Raw genomic sequence first — 15,503 nt, 5'->3', positions numbered from 1 at the left:
TAGCATTGAAAATAAAATCCTATCACCATTATGTCTAAATAATTTGTACAGTCTGTCTAATTATGCCATGCTTATGGAATCAGTAAAATATATCGGATGAGTTCTGGCTTTCATTACACTTCTTTGCCAATCTGTAACTATGTGATAAAAATATGTAAACATAAGATTAAAAGTATAGAGTTAATGTTTTTCCTATTGTCTCCTATAAAGTTGAGTTTGAGACTACATATAGACATATGTATAGCATAAAAATTACTGATGAAAATTAAAATCAACATTAAAATAGGATTTTTTGTGGCAGAAATATTTATTATTGCATCATTAGCACTTAAGCATAATGACTGCATATTGTTGATAAATATTTACTGAATAATGAATAAAGTGTAAATTTCCAGAAGGCAAGAGTTTTTGTTTCTCATCTTTATTTCTCATACAATAATGTTGCCTTCTGGAAAATCAGGGAAATTAAGATTTTGATTTTTTTACTCTTTTATCAGCACTAACTCAAAACCTTATTTTTTTTTCAAGTCCAAGAAAACTAATCCAATGATACACAGAATTGTCTATAAAAGTTCCAATATCTAGAACTGGAGATAGGACAGCAGGTAGGGTGTTTGCCTTTCATGCAGGCTACCTGGGTTCGATCCCTGGCATTCTATATGGTTCCCTAAGCACCACCAGGAGTAATTCCTAAGTAAAGAGCTAGGAGTAACCTCTGGGCATTGCCAGGTGTGACCTAAAAAGAAAAGGAAAAAAAAAAAAGCTCCACAATCTAACAGAACTAGATATCCAGACAGACAGTCAAAGTACAAAAAACTTTTGAGAACAAAGTGCTTAGCAGTCTTGATGGGACGATAAAGGGTTGGCGGAAATCTCAAAGAAGTAAAGTTTTAAATTGAACTATGAAGGATAGATAAATTTCTGGAGTTTACCAGCTAAAAGAGATGAAATTTTAGCGGGTGGTGGAGGTGGAGTAGGAAAATCTGCGGACATTTTTAGATAAGAAAATAACAAATAGGGCACATCATGTATACTCAATCAGTTAATGTTTATTGAGATCAATGCTTATGACATTGTTCTAATTGCTAGGTATATGGTGATGAACAAGAAAACATGACCCTGGTTCATGACTTCATGAAACATATTCTACTAAATGAGAAGCATAAATATCAAGTAAATGAATATGATATTGACAGGAATACTAAGTGCTGTGGGAAAAATGAAACAGGATTATAATATGAAAGGTAACACAGGGATGGGATGAGAAATTGTTTCCAATATAGTATTTGGGGAAGGTATTAAGTTCAGATTAGTATAACAAAGAGACAGGGGCTGAAGACAGGGGCCTGTAGGGTGCTTAATTTGCATATGGCTGACCTGGGTTCAATCCCAGCATCCCGTATGGTTTTCCTGGACTGTTAGGAGTGATTCCTGAGTACAGAGCCAGGAGAAACCCCTGTGCATCACTAGGTGTGGCCCAAAAACAAAAAGAAAAGAAAGAGAAGAAACCCAATCATATAAGTCCTTGTAGACTAGAGGCTTGGTATTTATATTAATTGCAAAGGAGAGCCATTGGAGGTTTTTAAACATCAAGATCAGTCTTACAGTATCATTTAGACAATATACTCTGGATGCTCAGATTACAGTGAGGAGCCAAGGAAATCAAATAGACCAGTTTCACCAAGAAACGTTGGTGGCTTGAACTAGGGTGATAGAAATGAAAATAGTAAAGAGCTGTTTGGTTTACATGTACTTTATAAATTGAAGCCACACAACTTACTGATGGAGTATGAAAGACAAACATAACACCAAGGTTTTGGTCTAAGCAAATAGAAGGATGCAGGTGTACTTAATAAGGAAACTGAGGCAGAAACACCTTGGGTGGGGAACCTGAAAGGAAGTTTAGAATATATGATTTAAGATGCCTTAAATAACCAGAAAGAAAAGTGGTATCCTTAGACACCAGAAAGAAAGTAGGTCTGGGGCGATAGAACAGTGGTCAGGAACAAGTCTTGTATGAGCAGGATCTGAGTTTGTCCCTGGAACCACATGCCTTCTGAGCATTACCTAGTGTAGCACTAAGGCACTATGTGCTGCTAAGGAACACTGTATATTCTAGCACTGTATAACCCAAGAACAATTATATTTTCAGTTTCTGACACTGAGCCACCAGCACAGTTGTACTAAGTATCACCAAGAACCCCAAATACTGCTTGGTAACTCTCCACACCATCCTACCCCAGCGCCGCCAAAAAAAGCATTCAAGTAAAACATCAAGTAAGTAAATTCTGAGCAGGAAAGATAACTGCATAAAATTATTATTTAGATTTTGTGTCCAACAGAATCAAGCAGTGAAACAGAAAAGAAGGAGGCCAATGTAGAATGACCAGGGCATTCCAATAATTTGAAATCAAACAGATGACGCAGTATAAAAGAGATTAACAAATAATTAGTGAGATAAGAGGAAGGCCAAAAAAGTGTAACAGATTCAAAAGAATTCATGGTTTTAGTTAAAAGGGCATGAATGACTGTGAGAAGCTGAGGTGTTAAAGAGCAATAAGGCCAGAAAAATGGCCATTTTCAGGAAATTGTAGATTACTGTTTGAACCTCACAATATTCTCCATTGTGGTCACAACGAGCTTTACATAATTTCCTGAAAATGGTATGAGATTAGGGGGCACTGGGAAGGATGGGGAGACCACAGGAAGGAAATAAGGTTGGCTTGGAAAGCCCTACTCATAAAAATGTTGAGAAACACTGTTCCAAGCTTGGCTGACTTTCGTTCAACTCAAAAACATTACCCTGTAATAGTTAAAATTTTTATTCATATTCATTACCTACTTTCCCCAAATACTGCACTGCATTCATATGATTTCGTGGCCTACTATTTGTATTTAGTACAGACCTCCTTTTTTTCTGAATTTATGTACCTTATTTACAGTTCATTGCAGAGTTTTGTATAATTTGCTTTGTTTCATATATAAATTCAAGATTATAAATCTTTTGAGGGCAAATACCTTGTTTATTTTGTAGCCAAGGTTTTTTTTTTTTTTTTGGTGGTGCTCAGGACTTTCTTCTGACTCTACACTCAGGGACCACTCCTTCCAGGCTTGGGAGACCATATGGGATGCCAGGGATCAAACTGAGGTTCAGCTGTGCCCTATCCACTACACTATTTCTCCAGCACCTCTTGTTTATTTTATCTATTTATTTTACATCTTGCCGGGTGATGCTCAGGGATTACTCCTGGCTCATGCACTCAGGAATCACTCCTGGCGGTGCTCATGGGACCAAATGGGATGCTGGGGATCGAACTCGGGTCGGCCATGTGCAAGGCAAACACCCTACCCGCTGTGCTACTGTTCCAGCCCCTATTGTTTATTTAAAAGATACACCCAATAGTGCTCAGAGAGTCACCACTGTCATTCTCATGGGGACATTTGGTGCTGGTTATTAAGCCAGGTTTTCTGACATCAGTCTACTAAGCGCTCTCTCTCTCTCTCTCTCTCTCTCTCTCTCTCTCTCTCTCCCCCACCCCCCCCCCCCGGTCCAAGGGTAAGTATCTCAATATTCTTCATTATTTCCCTTGAACTGGAGGGATCATGGAACAGGCTAAGTGCTTGCACTGCTTTTCAGGAGGCCTGGTTTAATCTCAAGGAAACAAATTGTCTCTCTCCCCTCATCTACCCCAACATGGAACTTAGGATCGCATTTGAGATTTCCAAGTAGCGGGAGGGAGGGTGGGTAGGGGTAAAAAAGAAAGAAATGAAGGAAGGCAGGAGGTGAAAGGAAATAGAAAAGAAACATTTCTGCATAATCTGAACTGCACATAAAGAACAACCTATTTTCACTTTTTCTAGGTTACCGAAAAATAATTGACATTTCATTTGAACCTATCTAAGAGATGCCATTTTATTTAAATAGCAATTGTCCAACTGCTATTGCTACCCATAAAAATGAAGAATCCAATATCTAAACTATATTTGACCCTATCTATTTACATGTGATCATTCTATTTCCCAAATGGCTATTCTACTTTGGGGATACAGATATTAATGAGAGCCCTACCTCCCAGGAATTCACAATTAATTTATTCTTTATCTAATTATTTGATTCCTATTAATTATAATAATACAGGCATAAAAGACATAATCATTGACCTCAAGACTATTCAAAGAAGATTAATGCAGAATTGTGGATAAGGAGAGAATTTTAAGTATTGTGAAGAATTGATAGTTACATGACAAGATATATGGAATGATTTCAGAAAGACTACTTTGAGCAAAGACAGAGATTAGAAAATATTTGAGCAAAAACAGAGATTAGAAAATAAAGGGAAGGGTGTTGAAAGTAATGAAGGAAAAAGTGTAAGGAAATACACAGAAGGAATTTTAGAGCATTAAGAATATCTATAATAAAAAAATCTATAATAAAGTGGAGTTCACGCTCACTTCAGCCAGCTCAATCAGTGGCTGAATAAATAGTAGTATACCTGTCACTGTCACTGTCCTCCCATTGTTCATCAATTTGCTCGAGTGGGCCCAGTAACGTCTCCATTGGAGACTTTATTGTTACTGTGTCTGGCATATCGAATACGTCACGGGGAGCTTGCCAGGCTCTGCCGTGCGGGCGAGATACTCTCGGCAGCTTGCCGGGCTCTCCGAGAGGGGTGGAGGAATCAAACTTGGGTCGGCCATGTTCGCTGCATGCAAGGCAAATGCCCTACCGCTGTGCTATCGCAGTAGTATACCTACATTAAAAAAAAATCTATAATATAGGTGAAACTTCAACAGATATGCTAAGGAGCTAAATTTTGATTATTACATAGATCTTCCTTTATAAAACCACACATATATTAATACTTTTAATGCTTGCCTTTATGCAATTCCTTAAGTATGTTTCTTGATCTCTACTAAAAAATGTGCAGTAACTGCAGAAGAGTTTGCCAGGACAGCTGCCAGACACTTCATAGCATCAATTTAGTCTAGTTCCAATTCCTTTGATAGCTTTGGATGAGAGTAAATTGGCAAGGGGGAAAATATATATATATATGTATATATATATATATATATTTTTTTTAATGCTCTAACCTCTCAGGACTCACAGAGTCAGATCTGAATCCATACTCCATTACTTACTAATTGTTTAACCTTGAAAAGCCAATCATAGATTTTCTATTTCTGGTTTGACAGTATTTTTTTAATACCACATCCTAAGTCTAATTTAGGCACTTAACTAATCACTCTCTACACTCTCTATATTCTCAGTTTCCTAATGAGAAAAAAGGCCAATAATGCCACAGAACCATGAATAGTAAATTCTGGAAAACCACATAGTAGTTTAATTGCCTTTAAGACTTGTTTGGGTATTTATTCTGTTGTTTGCTTTGTTTGGGGGCCAAACCAAGTGCTGCTCAGAGTTACTCCTAGCTTTGCACTCAGTAATCACTCCTGGCAATACTCAGGGACCATGTGGAATGCTGGGAATCAAATTTGGGTCAGCCACATAAAAGGCACCCTCCTGGCTGTACTATCTCTCCAGCCCAATGCCTTTAAGTTTTAAGGAAAACTGTTACAGCAGTTAAAAACAGAACACATTTCAGGGCACCATACTTTAAAATCTCACAATGAAAGTAAAATAGCCACAAAAGGATCTAAGCTGCTAGTGTGGATGTTATTTTTCATGCCAAGGTTCCATTTCTCTGCTGGAATTCACAGAGGGTAAACTTTTTTTTTATATGCACTAAATATGACTTCACATTATGCCTGTGTTGTCTAGACTCATACTGTTCTATTACACAGGACTTGTTTGGAAACTATAGACCATAGTTATGTTCCTGACAAGAACGTTTTGGAGAGGACAGATATAGAGCAAGTCAGGTGCTTGCTGTGTATCTAACATGGGTTTGATACCCAGCACCTCATATAGTCCCCAGAGCACCTCTAGGAGTGATCTCTGGGTACAAAGCCAGGAGAAATCCCTGATAACTTCCAGGTATGGCTCAAAAACAAACAACAAACAAAAAAGAATGGTTATTATGGAGCAATAAGCTGAAATGTGACCTCAGACTACTGATTTATTAGCCATTAATAATAAAAGCTAGCCATTAATAAATGCTATACATAACAGACTATGTTTGTCTGTTTGAAGAGCTTTAACAGGGGCAGGAGCGATAGCACAGCAGGTAGGGCGTTTGCCTTGCACGCGGCCAACCCAGGTTCGAATCCCAGTAACCCATATGATCCCCTGAGCACTGCCAGGAGTAATTCCTGAGTGCAGAGCCAGGAGTAACCCCTGTGCATCACCGGGTGTGACCCAAAAAGAAAAAAAAATATATGTGCTGCATTGTACACAAAGTAACTGTGATACAGGTGCAACCCATGACTTGTTATCCAGGTACCAGGGAGAGAAGGCTAGTGAGGTCTTATTTCTGTATTAATTTTGTTTGTTAAGGAATGCAAACACAAGCAGCTGTGTAATTCATGCCTGGTTCGACCTGCTAAGACTTCTGTCAAATTTCCTAAGGTACTACAAAAATAACAGAAGACTGCCTAGAGAGAGAGAGAGATCAGGAAGGTTTAACAAAGAAATTGGCATATAAATTAAATAACTTATTTTTTTTGTAAGGGGTTTTTAGGATGTGGAGGAAGTGTACAGTAAAGGCCAAAAAGAAGTTAGTGTGGTAATTTACATAATTTGCAAAGACTTTACTGCTAAAATGTCTAAACAAACTGCTTAGATACTACTTAGCAGATTGGGTCAAACTCTTATTTGCAACATCTAAAAATAATTTTCTCCTTGACAAGTATCTTCTAATAGCTTCTTCAAATAGTTAACCATAGATAATACACCTTTGGAAAGTTTCTCTTTTACCTTTCTCTCCCCTTTTCGAGGAAAAAGGTATTGGGCTATGCCCACACATGCTCAGAGCGCTTTTCCTGGCTCTGTACTTAGGCATCACTCCTAGCAATCCTCCAAAGCCATACGTGGTGCTAGAGATCTTATCTACTGCATGTGAAGGTAAGGCCTGAATCACTGTACTATCTCTCTGACCCTTTCATTTACCTTCAAAGTGTCAGCTCGTTACTGCAACTTCTGACCTTTGGATTAGCTGAGGATAATTATCAATCAAAAAACGTGAGAAATGATTAAAAACTTTTTAATAGCACACTTCCTCTTGAATTTCAGAAAGAAAGAAAGATAGGGTGAAATGTAGCACTGCACTGTAACACTGTCCTCCCATTGTTCATCAATTTGCTCGAGCAGGCACTAATAACGTCTCCATTTTGAGACTTGTTGTTACTGTTTTTGGCATATGCAAGGCAAATACCCTACCCTCTGTCTATTGTTCAGGCCTATGGTGAAATGTAAAAGCTTTTAATTTAATTTTTTTTTTTTGGAAACACATCAGAGATCATTCCTTATAGTGCTCAGAAACATATACAGTTCCAGGGCGTAAACTCAGGTCATCTGTGTGCAAAGCAAGTATCTACTCACTGTACTCTCTTCTCTCTGACCAAAATGTGGAACCTTTTTAGATGCAGTCTGCAGCCAGAGAAATATTTCAGGGGTAAGGCACTTGACTTGCACAGAGCCAATTCCAGTGAGATTCCCACCCCATCCCCTGCCTACACCACGTTTGGCCTACCAACCACTTTCAGGAGTGACTTCCTGAGCAAAGAGACAGGAATAGCACATAAGTAGCTTTGGATATGTCCAAAATAAAAAAGAAACTAAATTCTGCTTCAATACAAGAAATAAATTCAAGTGAATGATATAGTCTCCTTATTAGTTTTATTCTCCATTATTTTTATTTTAATTCAAATGTTTGCATTAACCTACCAGGAGACGGGTTTGTGTTTAATAAACAAAAGTCACTAAAAATCAGAACTGCTCTCATTCTCAAATACAGACTGAAATTAATGTTTAGAATGGAACAAGAATGTTGCACATTTCCCTCAAGTTTTGAGCTAGAAGCTATTCACAATGACAACTACAAAAGAATGGTAGCATTTTAAAGCAATGAGTAGGCAAAGAGCCAGACAATTTCACATATTCATTTCATAATTCAAGACAGTTTCCAACCTTTAAAATTGTGGGTAGAGATAGGAAAGATATGAGATAAAACTATTAAAAGATTGAGAGGGGTCAGAGAAATAGTACAAGGGTTAAGACACTCAATCCCCAGCATAGACTCCCCAATACCACCAAGCATCGCTGAAGATATATCCCAAACACCACGAAGAAAGGCCTGGTGGTTCCTAGTACTGCAAGAGCAATGTTATATCCTCAGCCCTACTATTAAACTTTCCAGCAATCCAGATGACCAACAGGAGTGGCCCCAAGGCCCTCTGAGCTTATGCTTAGTAAGTCCATTCCCCACATAAAAAAGAGTGAGTGATATTGGCAGATGAATATCCACTAAACATTAAATATATAATTTTCCAACATAATTCTAGAAATAGTTTCAGCTTTGTGCTTCTAATACACTTTCATTTGCAAAATCACTGCTTGGGGTGATCCCATTGCAATTTAACTATGAACATTTATCATAAACAGAAAACTCATCTGTTAACTACCTGCCTTCTAATCAGTGCTAATTTTAATTCACTGGCTTAGAGTATTTTACAGTTTCTTCCATTTTTTGTGTTAATAATTGGGAAAATAATGTAAAGCGAATTTAACATTTAGGTTCTAATAAATAAACTTGAAGTTAATAGTAAAAGCGTTTTATAAATATGTATACACAAAACCATACTCAGCCTCCTTGTTAATCAAGAACTGATAGGAGCAATATTATAAAAATTAATTTTAATAGTTTTGAATGCATTTCACATTAAGAGAGCACTTCAGTGACTCACCTACATGAAATCATATGACTATTTCAAGTGCTGGAGCTACAGTACAGCAAGTTGAGCACTTGCCTGCATGCATCTGACATGAATTCAATCTCTGGGTACCCATATTATCCCCTGAATGATTTCATTTTATCACTATCACTATCCTCCCATTGTTCATCGATTTGCTCGAGCAGGCCCAGTAACATTGTGAGACTTGTTGTTACTGTGTTTGGGATATCGAATACGTCACCGGTAGCTGGCTTTGCTGTGTGGACCAAATACTCTTGGTAGCTTGCTGGGCTCTCCAAGAGGGGCGGAGGAATTGAACTTGGGTCGGCAAGGTCGGCCATATGCAAGGCAAACACCCTACCCACTGTGGTATTACTCCACCCCAATTTATATCTAAATAACCTTATACACAAGTGTTGTGTGGCATGTACCAGATCTGTCTTATATCCTCAGCACTGATCAGAGTTTGGCATGCAGTGGGATACTTTTTCTGAATGAATATGACTTTGGGCTACACTTCCCTTACCAGAGAGCAGGGATAGAGTAATTGGACATTTTCCCAGGCGTGCAGTGTCATATGTTGTTAGATGGCCTGAGACTAAAACTGGGCAGGGAACAGAGATTGATGGGACTTAAAACTTGGCCCTAATATGGTATACCTACAAGATGGCTATTCAAGTCTGATTCAAGGAGTCAGGCTGGAGAATCCACAACTGCAGGCTTGGGAATTGCTCAGATTATCACAGACCCAGGAATGAGGAGTCAGATAAGAGACTACAACCAGTGATACAACAAAATCTGCTAGGTATGGATCCCCTTCCTCTAGTCTTCCCAGTCCCTCAATCCTGCAGATCCTAGCCTCTTTCTCTCAGGGACTGGAAAGCCCTGAGGTCTTGCTTTTGCACCACTACAAAGAGTTCCTGGGGCTGGTGAGATAGTACAGTGGGTGGGACACTTGCCTTGGACATGTCCAATTCTATGTTCAATCCCTAGCACTCATATGTTCCCCTGAGCCCTGCAAGGAGTGATCCCTGAGTGCAGAGTCAGGAGTAAGCCTGAGTACTGCCAACTGTGCCCCCACCCCCCCAAAAAAAACACATTGCTGGGAATGGTCTTTGAGCCTCACCCTGTAATATTCAGGCCTTACTTCTCCCGCACAGTCGTCCACATAAATCCTCATCACCCAGTTAAGGCTTAGGGTGGGGAGTGCCCACGTCTGCCATATAGTCTCTATGATATCTCCTCTCAATGGCCCCAGTTTGTCCAGGCTAACCCTGAAGGCCAGCTGGCCACAGAGCATATGGATGTTGTTATCCCTCTTTATATCCTTACAGTAGTGCCCTGCAGCATATACAAGCACTTTATCCCCTGTACTACCTCTGGCTCCTGAAAACTGTTTAGTGAGCAAAACCACTTGTGTCTTCTACAAAAGGTTAGGCTTTCTCCTGTCTTTATGTTGCCTCTCTTTTCAGCTGATCCAATTACCACTGGAAGCTGAGCTGAGGCTTCCAGAACCAAGCAAGGAGTGATTCTGGCTCCATTAGGCCAACAGCATATCGGGTACCTGAATACAGAGTTTATTAAATCCATCACCCCTGAGGCAGTGGAGAGAACAATGGACAAATCTACTTTCAGTTCTCAACTCAAGGCTTGGCATTCAGAAGGCCGTGTGTCAATGACTGGTCATCTCTCCTCTGGAGTCCTGGTTGCAATATGTAAATTGTACTTTCATTTCATATCACTTCATAATTCAAGACTGATTCCTAAGATATCATTTCATAATTCAAGCCAGTTTCCTATTTGAAAATTGTGAGTAGGGATAGGAAGGATATGAGATGAAACTATTAAAAGATTGAGAGGGGTCAGAGAGAGAGTATGAGTTAAGGCACTCAATCCCCAGCATATAATCCCCAAATGTCCTCGAGCTTCACTGGAGATCTGTCACACCACGTAAGAGTGATCCCTAAGTGTACAGCCAGCCAAAAGTGAGCCCTGAGCACCACTGGATGTGGCCCAAAAGTCAAATTTAAAAAAAAAAAGTCATGTGGCTATTTTAAGATACCTGATAAAATGATTTTTCAAGACCAATATGGCTGTGGCAAGGTAGCAAAAGAATCATTCAATTATCATGTAACTGTTACTAATTTCTAACAATTTCTAATTAAGAGGAGAAACAATGAGGAGCAGTGAGATTAATTAAATAGATGGAGTGAATGCTTTGGAAATGTATCCTGGCATACATTTGTGGCCCTAAAACAAAAGAAACAAAAACAAAAAATAAGAAGAATTACTTTCCTGCATATAATCTATGAACAGGTTTCATAATAAGAAATAAGTTATGAGGACTGTAGAGACAGTATGGTGGGTAGGGCGCTTGCCTTGCATGTGGTCAACCCAGGTTCAATTCCGAGTACCCCATATGGTCCCCTGAGCACCACCAGGAGGAATAATTCCTGGGTCCAGAGCCAGGAATAACTCCTGAGGATAGTCAGGTGTGGCCCAAAAAAACACAAGGAAGGAAGGGAGGGAAGAACGGAGGGAGAAAGAAAAGGAAGGGAGGAAGGAGGTTTATTTCATAGAGCAGCAAAATAGTAGGCATAGTGTCTTGTATAGAGAGCAAAACAAAAATTTAAGGATTTTTTTTTTTAACTAGCAATTACTTGAACTGAGAGCACCTTAAAGTCTTCAGTGAACAGACTTGGCCATGATAAACAACAGTCTTCCTATTAGAACACTAACAGGTCTAAGGGAAATGCTGTTATAAAATATAAGTTTATCAAGATTAAACAACTAGACTAGGAAAAACAAAAATTTATAATTGGGCTCCTCGGCTACTCCAGAATATCCCCATCCCAAATCCTGAAGACTGACCCTTAATGTGATGACATCTGAAGTAAGGCCTTTGGAAGGTTTAGAGAAAGTAACTGAATGGGGTCTCATGATAGGATAGTGTCTTTTTAAGAGCAGAGACTGAAGCATTTTTCTCTCTCTGCCATTTGAGGATCTCAGGAGAACAGTAAAGACAGTAAGAGTGTTTTCACCAAGAACCAAATCTGTCAGCACCTTAGTCTTAGGTTTCCTAGCTCCAGGTTTCATTTTTGTTTTTCAGTGATGAAGATCAAATCCAGTTCTCATGCATCCAAGGCATGTGCTTTACCACAAAGCTACATCACTGCTGCACCAAGTTCCAGAACTATGAACTGGGAATATGTCTCTTACTGAAACCACTCAGCTGTGGTTTTACATTTTAGCAGCCTGAGTTGAATATAAGGATTTTTAGGGCTTCTCCATTCAGGGTACTGAAGTAAATAGCTGCCATCAGATCAGTGTATACTTCTAAAAAGCTGTCTGTTAGTCACCTGTTTTTATATGTCCCATTCAGTGATATCCAACTCATTAAAATCCATAAAGAAATCAATGTTTTTGTCAAATTCCTTTTAACTTAAGGATACTTAAGAATTGCACATTTATCATATGTAAACTATATTTTCATTTAAAAATAAACCATAAAAAATCATAAAAATGCATGAGCAATCTCTTACCAACTTTGCAATATCACTCATTATAAATATATACATATATATAATACAACACTTTCAATTAATGTAAATGTGACCCATGGATTTGTTGCCACTAGTATTTAGTATTATGTGCCACTGACATATATGGCTGTTGTTGATGAAACTATTCTTCTCAAATCAATGCCATATATTTAAGAAAAGTGTTAGCACCAACATAGGGATCAAGATTCTTCCTTCACATTTATGCACTGTACACATGCTTTTTTTTTCTTTTGTACTAGATATTTAAAATTAAAATATAAATGTAAGGTAGGCTCAGGCGGTTCATTTCCACTAGATTTTATTTTACAAATATCACCTGATAATGAAGCAAAGCCAGCAATTTCTTTCAAATTACTGGCTTTTTATTATAAAAATGTAAATAACCTTGGATATGGTATTGAATTTTTCATTAATGCCTTACAAATTATACCCTTACCAAAGGCCCTAAAATTTTCCTCTTTTGTCTCTTTGGGAATTTTTATGATCTACAATGATCTTTTTATCCTTTCAGATACATCAAAATTTTAAATTAAAAAGCATGACACATGGCAATTTAAATTTCTATTCTAAACTTACAATCATATGAGCTCTTGTCAACAAAAGACCAAATTTACTATAATTATGGATTATTTACACTAAAACAAAATAAGAAATCAATATGTAAATGTAATGTTTGTTGTAGCTAATGCAGCCAGCAATGACAGATTAGGTTCAAATAGCAATCAGTTTGAAAATCTGGCACATATGTAAATGAGGTAGGAACTTGATGTTTACATTTGACTGTATTTCATTCAGGATTTTTAAACTGTCTAGAGAACAGAATAAGAATAAAATGTTAATCTTTCCACTATAAATAAAACTTGAGCCCTCATCATAACTGAAACTACATTTTGCTCCTGTCCAGCTAAACTAACATATGATACTAATAATTCTGAGCTGGAGATTACATCATTCTTAATTAACACTCTGCTACAGTTGTTAACATCCTCCAAGACACCATGTTATCATCACCACAAGTTCTGTAACAATCTTAAAACCACGTTTAACAAAGGTTGGCCTCTTACTCTGCAGCTACTTTTAATTGCTTTCTTTGCTGGCAATTAAATATGTCTATATAAACAAACATTTGGTTTCACATAATTCTTAATAACAATTTTCAATGATAATTTCAAAGTTCAGGTGGCTTATGTCTATAATTACTGTTTATATAGTGATATATTGGATTCAACAAAATGCATTAACCAAAGTATATAAGATTAATCAAAATGTGGTAATTAGTGGTGATAGTGATATATTGTGATCCATCAAGTAGTTCTGTCAAAACAATTCTATCCATCTAGACAAACCCTCATAGTACACAGGAATTTTCATAGAAGGAAGGAAAGAAAATTTACAGACAGACTGAATTTTGTTTCGAGAATGTGACCAAATTCTGACTATTCACTAGAACAAGAAACTGCTGTTCTTTTTCAGATTCTATGGTAAAAAGTTAATCTCAGTAGTCACTGACCTATAAATAGGCAGAAAATCATACAAATGGGAATAGTAAGTACATCAACTCAGTCACATGTATTTGTGATCTCCATCAGCTTTTCAGCTGAGGAAAAGAATTTTTCCTCAAGGGGTGGAGAGGAGCACAGTGAGCACGGCACTTGTCTTCCACGCATCTGACCCAGATTCAATCACTGGCAACCCCTATGGTCCCCAAGCATGCCAGGAGTTATCTGAGAGCACAGTAAGTCCTGAGCACTACACAGATGTGGCCCAAAAAAATAATCCAAAAAAAATTTTTTTTTCATCCATAAAATACATACCTTTGGAAAAATGTCTTCTCAAAATGAACCACTATTCCCTAGCTCTTTATTAATAAACATTTGTCAACATATTGTTTACAAATTGTATTTTTATAAAATTTCATGATGCCAGTCGAAAAACTGGTTATAAAAGGTTTTTGTTTTTTGCATTTGGGGGACCATAAGAAGTGGTATTCAGGGGATATTCTAGATGCTGTGCTCAAGAGACGCACTTCACATTGGTGCTCAAGAAACCTTAAACAAGTGCAGAGATCAAAGTGATTTCAGCAGCATGCAAGGCAAGTGCCTTAACCCCTTTTACTATTCCTCCATTTCCCCAATTATTTCTTGAGAAATGATGTCATTTTAAGAACGATATGTCAAACATTATCAAATATAGTTCTCTTTCATTGTTTGCTTTGGTTTTGGGGTCACACCTGGTGGTGCTCCAGTGTCTGTTCCCCAGTGCACAGAAACCACAGGGTGACAGGAATAAAACCAGGAATAAAACCCACATACAAACGTGTACATAGCTCCTTTGAGTTATCTCCCTAGCCATCAAATAGTGCTTTGATCACAATGCTGCTAACTTAAAGCATTTTCACAGGTAAATATTCTCTGGAAAAACAACCAAAAAGGTTGCTTTGTAAAGCTTTTTGGAAGAAAAGATAAAAATTGAAGCATCTATTTGATATAATTATCCAAAAATGATAATGTATATATTAAGTTAACATCACACTATTGCAAAACCTCACATATACCAATCAATAAAAAGCTGCCATTAAGAAGGTATATTAAAAATTGCCTTTTTAAAAAAATATTTTTTTAATTTTATTTACTATTGGTTTATTTTTTAATTAAATTTTTAATTGAATTACCGTGAGACAGTTATAAGCTTTCATGTTTGAGTTACAACAACACATGATCAAACACCCATCCCTCCACCAGTGCGTAATCCCCACCACCAACATCCCTGGTATACCCCCACTTTCCCAACCTCCCACTGCCTCCATGGCAGACAATATTCCCCATGCTCTCTCTCTACTATTGGGTATTATGGTTTGCAATACAGACACTGAGAGGTTTGGTTCACTATTGGCTTATAATGGTAATTTTATTTACCATTGGTTTTCTGAGTCTAGTTCAGAAAATTATTCAGAAAAAAATCTATATTTTTTATCTTATTGCAAATATGAGTCTCCTGTTGGTAGCTGTTCATTTCATCCTAATGGAACTGCATTACTTCATCTTTTTAATGGTTGGTAATTGTTCATTTTTCCCCAAGGAAGCTATATGA

The 15,503-nt window shown here is 37.7% G+C and overlaps 1 protein-coding gene across 1 annotated transcript in view; it reads right to left on the bottom strand.

The window, feature by feature from the left end:
- Positions 1-15,503, bottom strand: part of FAF1 (Fas associated factor 1) — a 431,446-nt gene that overhangs the window by 264,066 nt on the left and 151,877 nt on the right. The window lies entirely within an intron of this gene.

This window comes from Sorex fumeus, unplaced genomic scaffold (genome assembly GCF_029834395.1).
Source record: "Sorex fumeus unplaced genomic scaffold, SorFum_2.1 ptg000045l, whole genome shotgun sequence".
NCBI classification, from domain to species: domain Eukaryota; kingdom Metazoa; phylum Chordata; class Mammalia; order Eulipotyphla; family Soricidae; genus Sorex; species Sorex fumeus.
The sequence above is the reverse complement of the archived record's forward strand: the minus strand, read 5'-3'. Positions and strand labels throughout refer to the sequence as shown.